We start from the raw sequence: 17682 nt of genomic DNA on the forward strand, positions 1-17682 counted from the left end.
AGTCCTCCCCTCAGTCCAGCAGCAGCCAGAGTCTGTCCCTATTATTATGGTCCTGAATGCCTCTTCCCCTTTGGTTATTGGGTCAAGAAGAGGTATAATGTTATGGGACTTAGACTGGCATCTTAAGGTAGTCTTGAGCTGTTTACTCCCTCCTTCTTACTTGCCTTAATTGATGCTCCTCACTAGGACGTTAGTATGGACACGTTCTCTTAGAGGCCCTACTGATATTTGGGCCAGATATCTCAGCTTAGCAGAATTCCCAAAACTCTGCCTGAGACCTCCATTCTTAGCCTCAGGATACAGCTCCCTCTGTGCTGCTAGATGGCATCACTGACACATGCTTGTATCCTGCAGAAATCCCTCTCCCCACTATTTTGGAAGCTCCCTTCTTTAGAAGCATAAAATGAGAATGCTCTTGGAGAAACTTCCCTCTCTCAGAACCCAAAACCATGGGTTGGTATCCACTTCTTTTAAGACTTACATTTCAGTAGGAGATTTTGTGGAGTATAAACAGAAACACCAAACAAATCACATGAGACAAAGTTTAAGGGATGGGTCCCCAGGGTGATAGTTTGACCCACAAATGCCTCCCAGCCACAGTCTGGGCAAGAGGGTGTTCCTTCTTGCTGGTCGTCCTGCAGTCACTGCACAATCACGGTTGCAGTCAGAAGGAGCACCAGGGCTATCTGCCTTCTGACCTGGTCTTGCGAGCTGAGTCATCTGGATATGCAGAAACCACTCCTTAATCAGTCTGTGACTCTAAGTCACTGCAAAGAGAAAGAGGTTCCTCCTTCTTCTTCATCTTCTTCAATCCTGCAGATTAAGCTGCTCGAGGGTGTCCTGGTGTAGATTCATGAGACCTAGGCAGCCTTATTGATGTCTGAGTCATTGTCAATTCTTTCCCAGGAAAGCCCCTATTTGCTTAGGTCTGCAGTAGAAGAAAGAGAACCACACACACTGTAATAATGTTTAATAATTGAATCCATTTGTCAACAGGACGTCCATCCTTGCCAGCCACTTTGGGAGGGCCACCTTTCAAAGGATATGAACTGTAATAATTTCTTTTAATCCCTAATTTTATCATAGGCAATATCTCTTTAGAACAAACTGTTATTTTAAATAAAATATTTAAAAATATATCAATATAAAATATGTTAAAATATTTTAATTGGGAGAAAAAAATTTTAGAGATAAAGAAAAAGGGATCAAGAGAAATGTGTCTATAGGAAAGTTAACTACAACCATAAGCATTCTGACATTAAGGGCATGCAGTATTAGTAAACTTCCTAAAGCTAAAATTTAATGTGTTTTCCCTTGGAGGTAATGCACGATTCTTGGTGAAAGAAAAGATATACAACCTACTTTCAGATGGGCACCCTCATTGCTTTGCCAAAGAAGCTCACTTTTTAAAATAATTTGTTTATTTACTCACTGGTTATTTTGGGTCACATCTGGCAGTGCTCAGGGGTTAGGCCTAGCTCTATTCTCAGAAACCTCTCCTGGCAGCACGTGGGACCATATAGGATGCCGGGATTTGAACTGCAGTCTGTCCTGGATCGGCTGCATGTAAGGCAAACGTCCTACTGCTGTGGTATCTCTCCAGTCCTAATAGATAAATCTTGTCAAGTCTAAATATATACATAGTTAGACATTGATTTAAAACTAGCAAGAATAAGACAAAGTAACTTATCTAAATTTATGGACACAAATAGATGTTCAGGAATATAAGAGTGAATCCAGTAATTTGCTCACTTATCAGTAAACATAGAGATTATTATGCTGAGTGAAATGAGGACGAGGACTAGGGAGAGGGATAAAATGATCTCACTCATTTGTGGGATATAAAAAAAATAAAAGATGTATGGTAATAATATCCAGAGATAATAGAGATAAGAGTTAGTAGGACCAGTCCATGGCAGGAAGCTCGTTCATTAAGTCTGGAAAATGCAATCAATGTAGAGAAAGGTCTATTGTGGCAATGATAATTTTCTCTGATCACACTGCACAAGAACAGGGTGCTGAAAGGGGATGCATGGTACCTCTTCATCATCAATAGTGCTAACCACAGCATCAAAAAGGAAATAGAATAAGAGACAGAGAGAGAGAGAAAAGTAAAATGCCTTCTCAGTGGTAGGTGAGAGTGGATGGGTTGGAGGGAAACTGGGAATTGGTGATGGGAAAAGTGAACTGGTGAAGGGTGGTGTATGTTCTATGACAGAAACTCAAACTTGAAACGTTTTGTAACCTCAGGGCTTAAAGAAAATCATAAAAAGGAAAATAAGCACATGTTCCCTTTAACATAGAAATATACAGAATCTGAATGTTCAATGGCAATGTTACATCTGAGTTAAGGGGGTTAAGAATATAATCAAGCTCACATATTCTTTTCTCTTCAATTAATATAGATCAACAAACTATGCAAATACATACAGCAATTTTCACCATCAATTTGGGAAAATATCCAGAGTAAGAAATGTTTTTTTCTTTTAGAGACAAGGGTTTTTAGAAAAAGCTATATTAGAAAGAAATGGGGTATTGAAAAAGCTCAGGAAAAAACCTTATGTTGCCTGAAAATGAGTTTTTAACAAACTGATTGAAGGCCCCTTCTGAAACTATCACTGCTACCCTAAAACATATCTGTAGTCATTGCATGTGATTGACTGTAAAGACTGAATGTCATAACAGGGTTGAATTTTGCCTTTAGAAATGGGTATCAGAGTCGATGCTGATGTAACTGAGCATCAAAGTGTTCTAACTCCAAGGAACATCCCAAATAGAGAATAAAGTAGAGTGTAAAGGGTTGTACCCTACAATGCTGTGTTACTGGTGTCTCAGAAAAGAGACTTTTCAAAAGAGTTTCTTACACATGTTGTCAACTATCTAAACTGGTATCAGGAATGAAGAGAATGTGAATGTCATGAGAAAGTGAATGTCATGTCAACATGTCCTTACACACAGTGGTTCCTTCATGTTCTAGAACAGACGGGGTAAGTAGGAGGCAGGTGGGTCAGAATTCATCCCTCCCTATGAAACTTACATATGTGTACTGCCATGTGGAGGAAGAGGGGAAATCTTGGAAATTCACAATTTGCATTAATTTATTTGTCCCATTGGTCTTATTTCAATAACTTTACCCAAGACAGAGCTAAACAATGTATATTTGGGGGGCTTGGTTTCTCCCTGGAGACAAACACGTTTTATTTGGGTTTCAGATGGCCTGGTTATTTGGTTAGGAGATAAATTTATGTGTCTCTTGCTTAGGAGTACCTGTACCACTGGAAAGTGGGAATGTGTACGGACCCTAACAGAAATCTTACTGACATTTCTGGAAAAGTTATGATGACAGTAGTAATGACTGCCGACATTCAGTCAGCTCTCTGGTTTGCTTGATTTTAGCAGGGCACCCTGCTAATATCTTTTCCTGATTTCCTTTTGGTGTAATGGAAGTTTCCAAATGCCAGCATCTATCAGAAGTAAAGGCAGTGAAACTGCGCAGAAAACCCTGGAGAATAAATCTATGGGTACTTTTTCTTTCTCTTTTTTCTTATTTTTTCTTTCATAATTTTTGGGCCTAATATAATGGCATTCCAGAGCTATTCCTGATTCAGTGCTTAGTAGTGATCAGACTTCACATAGTACTGAGATCAAATCCAGGCCTCAGGCTTGCAAAAAATTTACTTGGCTCATTGAGCAATTTTTTTGGCCCTAGTGTTATGTTTCAAGCTGGATTTAAAAAGGTATTAACTGGGCCAGCAAGGTGGCATAGAGTGGTAAGGCATCTCTCTTGCCAGCGCTAACCTAGGATGGATTTTGGTTTGATCCCCCGGCCTCCAATATGGTCCCCTAAGCCAGGAGCGATTTCTGAGTGCGTAGCCAGGAGTAGTAACCCCTGAGCGTAACCGGGTGTGACCAAAAATCAAACAACATATTAATAAATAAATTTATAAATGAATAAAAATAAAAGGTATTAACTGGGGGCTGGAGCAGTGGCACAAGTGGCAAGGCATGTGCCTTGCATGCACTACCCTAGGACAGAACTCATTCCAATTCCTGGCTCCAAATTGTCCCTAGCCAAGAAATGTATTTCTGAGAACATAGCCAGTATTAACCCCTAAGCATCATCAGGTGTGGCCCAAAAAGCAAAAAAATAAAAAAATTGATTTGTCCTAACCTGAGGTCACTAGACCTACCTTAAATGGACAGCTACTACTTGTGACAGTTCTTTGCTAATGATGACATAACCTAAATTATAAATATCTTGGAGTTCCGTCAGGCTGAAGTCTAGTTGGTAGAATACAGAGAGAAGCGAAAATGGTGCACATTGAAACAGATCTGATAGGGCAAAATGGAATGGTCCACATTTGCAAATGACATGACAGTCGATGTTGAAGATCCCCACCAGAGCTCTTCTAGAACTGTCTAAAAATAGCAAAATTTCTAGATAAAATATACTAAAAACAACTCTGAGGTAGCAGGACAGATTGCATTTTAGAACTCTACCTGACTGGTCTTTGACCTTGAATGATACAATGGCTCCAGCAGTTTGATTAGATACGGCATAAGGATCTTAGAAAACAAAACTTTCTCAACTTTTATTTGCCCACATTACCTTCCTTTAAATACTCTATATAATTTTGGATTTCACTTAAACTTTTAATAAAAGAGCTTGTTGTAGGTCTTTTTCCCCTGAGGCTGGCCATCTTAACAAAGTTGCAACTTATTTGACCCTTCCAACAACTGTCTACCATAGAGGTAGTGTTAACCCATTTTTTTTTCAGCTGGAAACTAGAGCTCATGAAATATAAGCAGGTTGCTTAAGATTACAAATCCACGAGTCAGGATTCTATCCTAGTTCCAGCATCTGGTCCGTAACCAGTTGTAGATTCTTAAAAATCCTTTCTGTTTTGTTTTTCACAAAAATTAAATATAGTTTGAATGTCCATCCATGTATGGAAAAATTTCATGACTTAATTTTCCTGGCAGTTGCATAGTGTTCCATTTTTTTATATGCACCATACTTTCTTTGGCCACTCATCTATTGTCAGGTATCTGGGTTGTTTTCAGATTTTGGCTATTGTAAATAGTGCTGCAATGAATATAGGTGTGCAGAACTCTTTTTTTACATCAAATAATTGCCATCACTTTTATTTATAGTGGGGACATTTAAGGTCCTCACTTAAGGAACATTAATGTACATAATACAGGATTGTTGACAATGTAGTGACAATGCTCTGGATTAGTTCTCTGGGATTTACTCATCTCTCTCCTTTGGCAACTATTTCCCCAATTTCCCCCTTGGTAATCCCATTCTACTCTCTACTTCTACAGGTTTAGGATTTTAGCTGCTACATAGAAATGATGTCAAACCATAGTTCACCTTTCTCTGACTAATCTTAGTACAATGCCCTCAAAGTTTATTGGTGTTGTCACCAGCAGCAGGATTTTCCTCTTTATCCTGGAGTGGTGACATTACCTTTTCTTTATTCACATCCCCACTGAAGTATTAGTTGCCCCATTAGGTTGTTTCTGTATTTGGTCTATCACAGGCATGTGTCTTATCTGTTCTACTATTGTTCTGGCTAAAACTTTTTGAGGTATCACCGTAATTTTTCCATATGGAAAATGGGTAAATTCGGTGATGAACCTAACAGATCAAGTCAGGAAGGTCTGCTTATCTCTGTTTCAAGCAGAGGCGAAGTGGGGAATTGCATTTTATGGCCATGTCGTATAAATCAGAGACTGCTGGAAAAATGAATTACAAATGCACCAATGTTCCTCTAGAAATTGTAAAAGTCCTTGAAGTCAGAGAATGAGCTTTCGAATCATCTAGAACCCAGCTCTGTGCTGGCCATGCAGAAAGGATTTTTGTACTGTGGTTTTTGTGTTCCTAGTGTATATCCCTAGGAGTGGTATAGCTGGATCTTATGAAAGCTCAATCACCAGTTTCTTGAGGAATCTCCATATCGTTTTTCATAAAAGCTAGACTAGACAGCATTCGAACCATCAGGGAGATAGACACAGAATAGGCTCACTCATCTGTGGGATTCAAGAAAAATAAAAGACATTATTGTAATAATGTCATAGATAATAGTGATATGGGCTGAAAGTAAAAGCCCATGATATGAAGGTTACCAGAAAGAATGGTGAGTGCAATTAGAAAAATATTTATATGACTCCTATCATCATATTAATGGTAATAAGTGAGAGAATTAGAATGTCTGCCTGGTATACAGGCATGGGGTGGTGGAAAAAGGAGATGGGAGCATTGGTGATGGGAAGGTTACATTGGTGAAGGGGGTGTTCATTTTATAACTGAAACCCAACTATAAACATGTTTGTAATCATGGTGCTTAAATAAAGTCATTAGAGTAATTGGATTACTAAAAAAGTAAAAATAGACTCAGTGAAATAATCAATTCAATGAAAGTATTAAGATCCCTGAATTTTTAATCATTAATAGGGAAATAGAGAGTTGGGAAGAGAACTGTTACACTATAACTACACTTTATAAAATAATGGAAATAACTTCTTCCTCCTTTTCAACCAAAAGAAAAGGCAAAGTCTCTGTGTCTTACCAAGAAAACTTAATCTTATAACATTAGTTCTGGACATCCCTCTGTGGTTTTTCAATTCAACTTTAATTTAAAGCTCAAAAAAGAGGTTTGGAAAGGGGTTTCCCAGTCTATCAGTGAAGTCCCCCACTCTGCATACAGTGCTCTTTCTGCGCACACTCACTATGTGCATGCCAAAGAGTAAAGTCTCCACTCTCTTCCTTTCCAACTGTATGCTTAAACGGCAGTGCTGGTATAGTGTGTCCTAAATACTAAGCTAAAATTCTGCTTCCCTTTTTTCCCTCCTGCTCAGTCCTGGGCTGGCTTTCTGGAGACATATTCAGGCATTCTTCAGACATTCCCATTTTATTTTTTTTAATTTTTAAATTTTTTATTTACACAACTTTATTACATACATCATTGTGTTTGGGTTTCAGTCATGTAAAGAACACCACCCATCACCAGTGCAACATTCCCATCACCAATGTCCCAAATCTCCCTCCTCCCCACCCAACCCCCGCCTGTACTCTAGACAGGCTTTCTATTTCCCTCTTACATTCTCATTATTAGGACAGTTCAAAACGTAGTTATTTCTCTAAATAAAGCCATCCCTCTTTGTGGTGAGCTTCATGAGGTGAGCTGTAACTTCCAGCTCTTTTCTCTTTTGTGTCTGAAAGTTACTATTGCAAAAATGTTACTTTTTAATAAAGGAGCAAATAATGCAAAAGGAAGCAAGGAAAGCATCTTGAACAAGTGATGTTGGCACAACTGGTAAGCCATTTGCAAAATAATGTGGTCTCAGACCTCTATCTAGCACATGTACAAATGCCCAAAGCAAATGGATTAAAGACCATGATATTATATATGAAATCATAAGATATATGGAACACGTAGTTAAAGCTAAATACTAAAAGCATCTTGCAGGAGAAAACAGCATTCTCCAAACAAGTAAAAGTAGCAATAAACAGATGTGACTATTTTAAGCTGAGAAACTTCTGCACCTCTGAGGAAATAGTACCTAGAACAAAAGCCACCACTCAAAAGGAAAAACTATTCACCCATTATACACCAGATAAGATATACATGGTACTGACAGAACATAACAAGGAAAAAAAGATCTAAGCCCATCAAGAAATAAAGAGAAGAAATAGGCAATTCTCAAAGAAAAAATACAAATTATAAAGGTACATGAAAAAGTATCTCCGCATCACTAATCATCAGAGACATGCAAATAAAAACAGTGAGGTACCATCTCATACCACAGAGACTGGCACAAACAGAAAGTACAAGAACAATCAGTGCTGGTGAAGATGTTGGAAGAAAGGCACTCTCATTAACTGTTGATGGGAATGTTGGCTAGTCCAGCCTCTATTAAAAAAAAGCAATATGTAGATTCTTCATAAACTGAAATTGAGCTTCCATATGATTAAGTTATGCCACTCGTAATAATATACCCTAGGAATTCAAAAATGCAGTACAAAAATACCTTCCATACCCCTATATTTATTGCAGTACCACTGCAATAGCAATAATCTGGAAACAACCAAGATACCCTTCAACAAATAAATGGTTAAAGAAAATGTGGTACATATACACAATGAAATAGTATGAAGCTCTCAAGAGAGATGAAGTCGTGAAAATTTTCTTTACATGGATGGACATGAATACTATTTTGCTGCATGAAATAATTCAGAGGGAGAGAAAGAGACACAGAATGGACACAGAATAGATGATTCTTAACTCAGCAATAGGTTTTAAGAAAAATATAAGTGAGTAGAGTAATAATACCCTGAGATAATAGAAATGAGAGCTGGACCAGCTAACTATACGAAGCTTACCAGAAAGAGTGGTGAGAGCAGTTGCAGATATAACTACACTAACAACTTCCAAAACAATGTTAATGTGTAAAAGAAGTAGAATGCCTGTCTGAAATACAGTCAAGAATTGGGGGAGGAGGGAGGGAAATTCAACTACAATCATGTTTGTGATCACAGCCTTTAAATATATATTATAAAATAAAGTTAAATAGAAAAATATTTAAAAATGATTGAAATATGTGTCAAAGTTTTCATCATTTCTTACCTGGTCCATGAACTGAGGCCTGCAGAAAATCTTTTATTGAATACAAGGAGTAGACACTTTGTCTTATTTTTCTATATGACTGAATGTTAGATGGCTGAAAGAAATAAAGGAAAAATAACTTTTAATATAATTTTAGATTAATTTAGCTCCCTTTTCCATGATAATATTGGGTAAGGTTCTATACAAACAATGTCATGCTGAGTTTACGATTTCTAGTGAAAATACTTTTCTAATACATAACTCAGAAGACACATTTTGTCCCCCAATTCACAATACAGACCAGAAAAGGGTATGTGTCGAGGTGTATATGGGGTACACTTACTATACCTCCTCTTTCTATACAGTCAGTGTAAAGAACACAGCTTGTGGTAAGAATTGCGAGGCCTAATCTTTTCTTTTTTACATATGTATATATATGTATATATGTATGTATATATACATATATGTATGTATATATACATATATGTATGTATATATACATATATGTATGTATATACATATATGTATATATATATATATATATATATATATATATATATATATATATATATATATATATATATATATATATATACCATAGGTATCGTTTAGTGCAGTCACAGAAATAATTATAACAAAAAGTGACTGAATGAGGGAAGTAGAAAGCCTGTCTAGAGTACAGGCTGGTGTGGGGTGGGGAGGAAGGACACTTGGATGGGAATGTTGCACGAGCGCCCAGCAGGTAAGGGACGCCCCGCAGGTCAGCCCGGCTGGGGACGGGGGCGGCGGGCGTGGGGACGCCCCCCGGGCGCAGGGCGTCGGGCCGCCCGGAGTTTGGCTGGCCCCTGAGGCGCGGCGATGGCCCTGGGAGCGGCCGCCGAGGAGCCCGCGATGGAGCCTTTGTGTGCGCGTCGGGGCCCGCTGCGCCCTGGGCAGGACCAGAGAGCCCGACTGGGGGGTCTGGCAGTCCGCTGGCAGCTACTTAGCGGGGCGCCGGCAGAAACCTGAGCCCGGAAACCTCTCTGAAGCATGTGCGTGGTTCCCAGGCCCAGGTTCACACGCCAACAGGAACACACACACAAACACAGACACACACACACAGACACACACACACACACACGCATGCACACCCACACACACACGCACACACACATGCACATACAACCCTCAGCACATACCCAAAGCTCAACCCAGCGACAAAACAGTCTTCTACACAACACACAATTACACTTGCCTCTTTCCCACTGTGAGGAAATGTACATATATAATATATATTTACGTATATGTAAATCCTTCACCCAATCACTGAGCTTCCATATAAGTTATAAATATATAAATATTAGTTCATAAAAACAAACTTTATAAAGGATATTTTATTTTATTTTTAATTCAAGATAAATTAAGGCAAGATAAAGAGTAGAAAAGTTTAGTATAAAGATCATTTTATAAATAATTTTTGGTGTCTTTTGGAGTTATGGCCTTTTTTATTCTCTCAGTCTTTGTACCTCATTCATCGGTGCTCGGGATTCACTTATTTTATTGTGCTCCCAGAGTAAACTAATCTATCTACCCACTGAAATTCATCTACTACCTACCAACTAACTACTAGTTACCAACTGAAATTCTGGGAATTCACCTAGAATGACTATATACAAGGCAAACACCCACATTCAGATCTGTAGCTGTAATTTTACTCAGTGTAACTATATTTAAGAAACACAATTAACTTTATAACAATGCTAATAGAAAATGTTTCATAAACAGTATGCAATAAATAAATCATAAAAATAATAATAGCTTAATAAACTTAATAAAATATTTGAGTAATCCTCAGAATTTAGACTACTATTATTGAACCAGCGTAACTGTAGAAAAATACCAAAAAAATTTATTTTTTAACATATTTAAGTTATTACATTTTTATCATACTTAAAGTCATATCAGTACACTGTATTATATTAATGATAATAAATTTGTATTTTTATTAATGCATACTGCCTGCTAAAATATTGATTTAAATAAAGTTTTTGTCTTTCTCAATTATCATCAAAAAGTCCACTAAATTATAACTTCACATATTATCTGGTAAATCATTTTTCCTAATTTCTACCCAGAATTAGTTCTGTTATTTACTTACCTACTGTAAGTTAGTTTTTAAACTTCATACACATAAAATATGTAGAAAAGATATGTAAATAAGACATTAATTTTGTATTTTTAAGTCATGACAAGCAATTATTATTTTAGAAAAAACAAAAAATCTGCCATTGAGAATTGTTGTGTGCAAAAAATCATAACACATTCCCATTGATACATAAAAACTGTACTTTCATAATTTATACTTATATATATATACTTATATATACTTTATTTTCTATAATCCAGTCTCCTTTCTACATTGATGCTAATTATATGATGTCACCATGAACTATTTGTTATTTTATATGCAAAGTAATGGTTCCAAAGATAGCATGCAAATGTTTAGAAATTTATATAGATATATATATACCAAAAGGTGGTTGGTTTGAATCCTGGTGTCCCATATGGTCCCCGGTGCCTGCCAGGAGCTATTTCTGAGCAGATAGCCAGAAGTAACCCCTGAGCACCGCCGGATGTGACCCAAAAACCAAAAAAAAAAAAAAAAGTTATATATATAATGTAATGTACTTACAGAAAATGCTATTTTCTGAATTAGTTGAGCAAGTGAAATCACATAAGTCATCAATGAACCACAGCAAACAACTGGAAGTAGTGGACTTGTTCAAGAATTGTGAGAGGAAAATAACTGCATCGAGAAACTCTACACATACCATGCAAGACAAAGACATCATACAAAGAGCAACTGAAAATAATCTTGAGAACTATTTAAATTGGGTGGGAAGATGATGTTCTCAGCACAATGATATCATGTACACTTAATGATTCAAATTTCTTCACTAGATTTGAATATGTCTTGTTGACTCCCAAGCTTGATTCTAAATTCCTTCTCAGAAGGCTAAGTGGTGAGTTGTCACTGTATTATATTTTTTACAACTTCTAGATCAAAATTGAAGAGTGTGTGCATTACTATGTGTGCGTTAATACTGCATTGAATAAATTACCTTGTTATCTCAAGTTTATTATCTTAAGTTTTATGTGTGTATGTAGATTAGTTTTTATATATACATAAGTATATATCATATGTCTGCTTGATGTATAACTATCATTTTTTGTTTTTAATAAATCACTGAATACCAGAAGAAATAGTTACAAAATTATTTGTGATTGAATTTTTATTCATATAATATTCACCATTATTACTTTGAACAGGTGAGCATTTTTAAATGATTATTGTAAGTTATCATTCTGGATAATAACAGAATTATAAAATGATGATATACATGATATTCCTTCATTAATAATAGAGCAGCCCACAGTGGCAAAACCGGTAAAGAGGGTAAAGAGATCATGTGTGAAATAAAATGTAAGTTCATAGGTTTTCAAGGGGAAGGTATGAAAGAAACTGGGGACACTAGTCATGGCAAACACACAATCGTGAAGCATAGAGTACTTTGCTTGACTGAAAATGATAAATGTTTAAACAAAGTAAATAAAATAATAATAAAATTTGGATAATGTTGGTAGATATGTGAAAGAAACTTTATCAATAATTAATGAATGTTGTTGTATGGCTAGTCCACTTGGAAAATAGTAAGGATATTATCATAATATTAAAACACAACTGGCAAGTCAAATAAGATATTTTAATCACTTAATTATTTCTGAAAACATATGTATTAAATGTTATATATATTTAAGTATTTAAATATATAGGGATTCAATTTATTTGATAATAGATATGGCATGGCTCAGGACTGCATATAGGATCTGTCAATGCAGATAATAGGTTTAGCCATGGGTTAGATAGTAAAGTGGATTGAACCATAGCTCTAGCAAATAAAGGTAGGAAATTTTCCTTCTATAGTTCATCGATTCAATGTTTGTCATAGAGTACAAGTATAGAGTTACTTGTATAGAGTACAAGTAACTCTGAGAGTCATCCCAGAAAACAGATAGAGGAAGAAATTCTGAGCAAATCCAGGTGTTCACATAAAACAAAACAAAACAAAAATAGCACATATGTGGACTGCTTATTACAAACTTTTAGGTTGTAAATTAAAAAATAAACATAATAAAGGTTGTTCAATGAGAGACAATAACAGTGTCTCACATGTCTATATTTGAGGTAAGAAAAGGAGAAAGATATAGCCAACCTATTCATACCCCTGTCTTACACATGCAAACGCCTACTCACACTGCGTATGTGCCTACACCTGAAATACACCGTGAAAGACATGAGTTCCGAGGTTCATGGCACAGTGAAAGAGGCTGTCCTCCAATTGGCTGCCAAATGGCAGTTCCCCAGCAGCTGTGTGGTAAGGCCAGGATTATATATACTTCTTCTTTTGAGGTATTTCCTGTGGCCAGAGAAAGAGATTAGGACCTAAGTAGTTGCCAAGGCTTGGGACAGTGGAGATGTTTTACTGCCTACAAAGTCCAATTGAGAGTTCTTAGACCTGTCACAGCTTCACCGCTGTCCCCTCCGACCTCATGATGTCAGCTAGTAGGGGAGGAGGAGCAGAGGCAGGGCTCACTCTGGCCCCTTTGCCAAAGGGCTGGGGTCATAGACCATGCTCTAGGAGCAAAATAAAGGATAATGCTTGGTTCCAGAAGCATATGAGGCCCAGAATGATGCCCAGTTGACACTCTAGGTGAGCCTGTCAACAAAGCAGGTGCGCTTGACAGAGCAGGAAATTCCTATCTATGCACCACAAGACCATACTGTCAAAGAAGACAAAGGATCCTCAGCTACAGCTGAAGGGCCCTTATCACCCATAAATTGGAATAGTGGGGGCTAGGATCAAGGCTGGGCCACAAAGACTATAGTTCTTCCGGAGGCTCTTCCTAGAGTTTTGTTTTGTTTTGGGGGCCACATCTGGCAGCGCTCAGGTGTTAAGCCTGGCTCTATGCTCAGAAATCACTCCTGGCAGGCGCAGGGGACCATATGGGATGCTGGGATTCGAAGTTCTGTCCTTCTGCATGCAAGGCAAACACCTTACCTCCATGCTATCTCTCTGTCCCCTCTTCCTAGAGTTCTAAAACTAAATTGTTCAAAAATTAAGAACTTTATTTCAGTTGGGCATTTGTCATAAAAACCATGCCCTTTACATGTGTAACATTAGCAACACAAGTTCTCTTTATCTTTCTTCTGCCTTACCCCCTGCCTCTATTCAAGACAGTTATTGTAATTCTCTCACTCATTACCATTGTTATGATAAATTTTTAGAAGTTACTTTTTTAAAATATCTTTATTTAAACATCTTGATTAAAATATGATTGTGATTAGGTTTCAGTCATGCAAAGAACACCAGTGAAAGGTTACCTCCACCAATATCCCAAATCTCCCTCCATTCCCCCCCCCCCAATCCTCACCTGTACTCTGGACAGGCTTTCCAGTTCCCTCATTCATTCACATGGTTATGGTAACTGCACTCACTTTTTCAATTGCAGTAACCACCCTTTGTGGTAAGCTTCAAATGATGACCTGGTCCTTTCAGCTTTCATCTCTATTGTCTCTGGGTATAATTACAATGATGTCTTATTTTTCTTAAAATCCATAAATGAGTGAAACTATTCAGTGTCTGCCTTGCTCCCTCTGTCTTATTTTATTCAGCGTAATAGTTTCCATCTTTATCTATGTATAGAAAAATATTATGAATTCCTCTCTTTGGATGGCTACATAGTCCTGCATTGATTTTATGAACTGTGGTTTCTTTAACCAGTAGACTGTTGTCAGGCATCTGTTTATTTCTAGATTCTTGCTATTGTCAATAGTGCTGTAATCAATATAGATGTGCAGATGGCAGTTTTTTTTTTATTTTTATTGTGGTCAAAGTGAATTACAAGCCCTTCACAGTACTATTTAAGGTACATAGTGACAATGAATGAGGGGCATTCCCATTACCAGTGTTGTCCTCCCTCCACCTCTGTTCCCAGCATGTATCTCCCTCCTTTATCCCAGTCATGCTAGTGCAACTCTTCCCCTCTTGTACAGCTTGTTGTAGATTGGGTATTGCTAATGTTGTTGTTGACTTTTGAGTTGGTATTTAAGTCTGATTATTTTTCATTTCCATACAATGAACATATCTAGTCTTGTTACTATTTAGTTTCCCTTCTCCAATTATAAGGTAGATTAAGAAAATTCCAGTAATGTGGCTTAGTATTGGAGATATAAGAAAAGATATGGGAGAAGAAAAGAAAAAGGCAAACAAAAGAGAAAAATAGTAAGAGGAGTCTGTCTAGGTTTTATAAATATCCATTTAGAAGAATAAAGGAAAGAAACAATAAAGAAGTAACAATAAAAGTACAAAAGGAATAAAAAATAAACCAAAACACAAAACAGTCATTTATAAAGAAACAAGCAAAAAAAAAAAACAAACAAAAAACCCCCAGAAACTTCTTTAAAAAAGGGTTGAGTTTTTTTGTTTGTTTTTTTTGTTTTTTGCTTTTTGCAAAGGCACATTCATTATTGGGGAAATTAGAATGGGAATTCACTTGGCCTAAGAGATACGGGGTTTCTCCATTCTTGACTAATAATGCAATGGGAACTACTAAGTCTCCATACTCACTTATTTACACACACTAATGTCTTTTTATGGTGCCAGAAAACTTTCTGCTCAGATGTGGGTGATGACATCTAGCCTCTGTAGCTGGAGAGCTTGTTATTTGAGTAGGTCATAGGGTGGAGGGTAGGAGAGAGTTTTTCTTTATGGTTCTAGATGTTCTATTCCATCACTGCTATTGTAATCAGTCTTATGAATTAGTAGCCTTGGTTTTTGCTCAGATCCTAGGACAGAGCCTAGGCTATAGTGTTTCAGCCTGATTCCAGCAGTTCTGCTCAGTTACAGTTGTCAAGTCAGACATCTATAATTAGAGACCTTGGTTTTATTTTTATGTATCCTATACCGAGGCCTAGTCTAGGATCTTCCTCAATGGTCCCTTGATAGGTTCTGTCGCGATCATGTTTGTCCAAGTCAGTCTTCTGTAAATGGCGGCTTTGAATTTGCTTAGCACGAAGGATGACATATCTCCTGATTGCATCATACCGTTAGGTGTTGAGATAGGGCAGCCCTCTCTTAGTTCCAGTTTGTGTCAGGATGTCATGTTAAAACTGGTGCAAGTTGGTGCCAAGGTGGTATTCGAAGTTTCCCCAGGAGAAGATTGTTTCCTGGTGCTGTTGCTAGGACTTTGTCAGTTACGCGTCTGAGATATGGTTTTCTGTGTTTGATGGTTGCTGTCAAATCACATGGAATCTAAGTTGGATCCACTGACATATGTTCAGGGTGAAAGGCGTCCCTGTATTATAACAAGTATGGGTTCTTATACCTAGTAGATAAGAACTTGTTTCTGTGCATAATATTTCCCTTTATTTAGAGTGCCTATGAAAAAGGGTAGGGTGACATATTATATTGCGGGTGGATTTGGAGGTAAGAATGATAGTCTGCACAATCTCTGTGCCCTGATTTTCACCCAGACTTTTATCCCAGGCAAGATTTTTCTTGTAGGTCTTCATATTAAGCATAACAAAAACATGTGAGGTTGGAGAAATAAAAAAATATATAATAGAAGAAATAAATAATAATACATTAAAACACATTAAAGACAAAATGCTGATTACAAGGATAACTTACTTTTGGGAATAAACAAACTAGGAGTTTTATCATAGAGGCATTAAACACATAAAGGAAATAATCTTCCCCATTGAGTCTTTTGAGATATTCTGTGGGGCATGGAATCCATGGCATTTTTCATCACACATCATGTTTTGTTGGATTTGCAAAATTATTTGTAACCATGAGTGAAGAGTCCTTGGGCTGGGGTTCTTCTGGGTCTAAATTGGTAACATGCAAAAAATCTACGTTTAGGAGGGTAAGAAGAAGGGCCATAAAAGCATGAGGCAGTAGGTGTGTTGGTTGTATTTTCTTGTCAAGGCATGTGCTGTGGGGCTGGAAGGGTGTCCTTTTGGTTTTGGGAGCTTAGTGGTGGTTTATTGGAGCAAAAGGATGTTCTCGGTACCTAATGAGTTAAGAACTGAGGGTAAAAAGAATTAAATAAGGAAGGATTATGGATCTGGATTGGGGGTGAGAGGTGGGGTAATATATAAAGGGGACTATATACATTTTAGGCATGGCTTGTTTACAGTTTAGGTTTGGCAACCATAGTGGTTTCCTACAAACTCATGCCCACATAAAGACAGACATCAGTATTCTATTTTTAGGTTATTGTTGGAGGCCTGATCCACATATGCTGGGTCTGAGCTCCTAAGATATGATTGAGTTAAGAAAAGATAAATAATTAGTTAAGATATTGTCTAGGAGAGGAAGGGGTTAAATAAAAAGAAAGAAGAGAAAAGAGGAATAAATAAATGCGATAAAAATATGTTAAAGAGGAATGTTGGAGGTTTTTTCTTTTCCTTTTCTGAGGCTCATAATCACTGTGGGGTTTGGTCTTTGATAAATGTTTTGATAAAAATTTTGATAAATGTTTCAGGATTATATAATTGCTGAATTTTATGATAAGCACTGCTTTTGCATCTAGGGTACTAAGCAATGTGGTGGTAAGTACTAGGAAATGTGGTTACCTTGTATACTTTTGTCTACTTCATCTTAAGTATAGAGGTACCTTTTCTTTTTTTTATTGTAAGGATTTATTCAAGAGACAAAATTAATTAATATATTGAGATAAACTACATAACATAATATAACAACATAACATAACATATATAATAATACATGTAAGTCAAAGAGCATTTCTGATTAAAACAATTTTTATTATAATGGCTTACATATCTTTCACAGTAGTATTTTAGGAACATATTAACATTGAATCAGGGGAATACCCATCACCAAATTTGTCTTCCCCCATCCCAATTCCCTTTCTGCAACCCATATATCCCACCATCACCCCCTGGGCTGCTAGAGGAGGTGGTCCCTTCTTTGTCTAGCTTACTATTAGTGATCATATATCTGTT

General features: G+C 37.0%; 1 non-coding gene across 1 annotated transcript; it reads right to left on the bottom strand.

The window, feature by feature from the left end:
• Nucleotides 1–8886: 8886 nt before the first annotated feature.
• On the bottom strand, nucleotides 8887–9018 carry LOC126000551 (small nucleolar RNA SNORA51). Its single transcript, XR_007492793.1, has one exon. It is a non-coding gene; the product is annotated as a small nucleolar RNA SNORA51 (small nucleolar RNA).
• Between the last annotated feature and the right edge of the window lie 8664 nt (nucleotides 9019–17682).

Source organism: Suncus etruscus (genome assembly GCF_024139225.1).
Source record: "Suncus etruscus isolate mSunEtr1 chromosome X unlocalized genomic scaffold, mSunEtr1.pri.cur SUPER_X_unloc_11, whole genome shotgun sequence".
NCBI classification, from domain to species: domain Eukaryota; kingdom Metazoa; phylum Chordata; class Mammalia; order Eulipotyphla; family Soricidae; genus Suncus; species Suncus etruscus.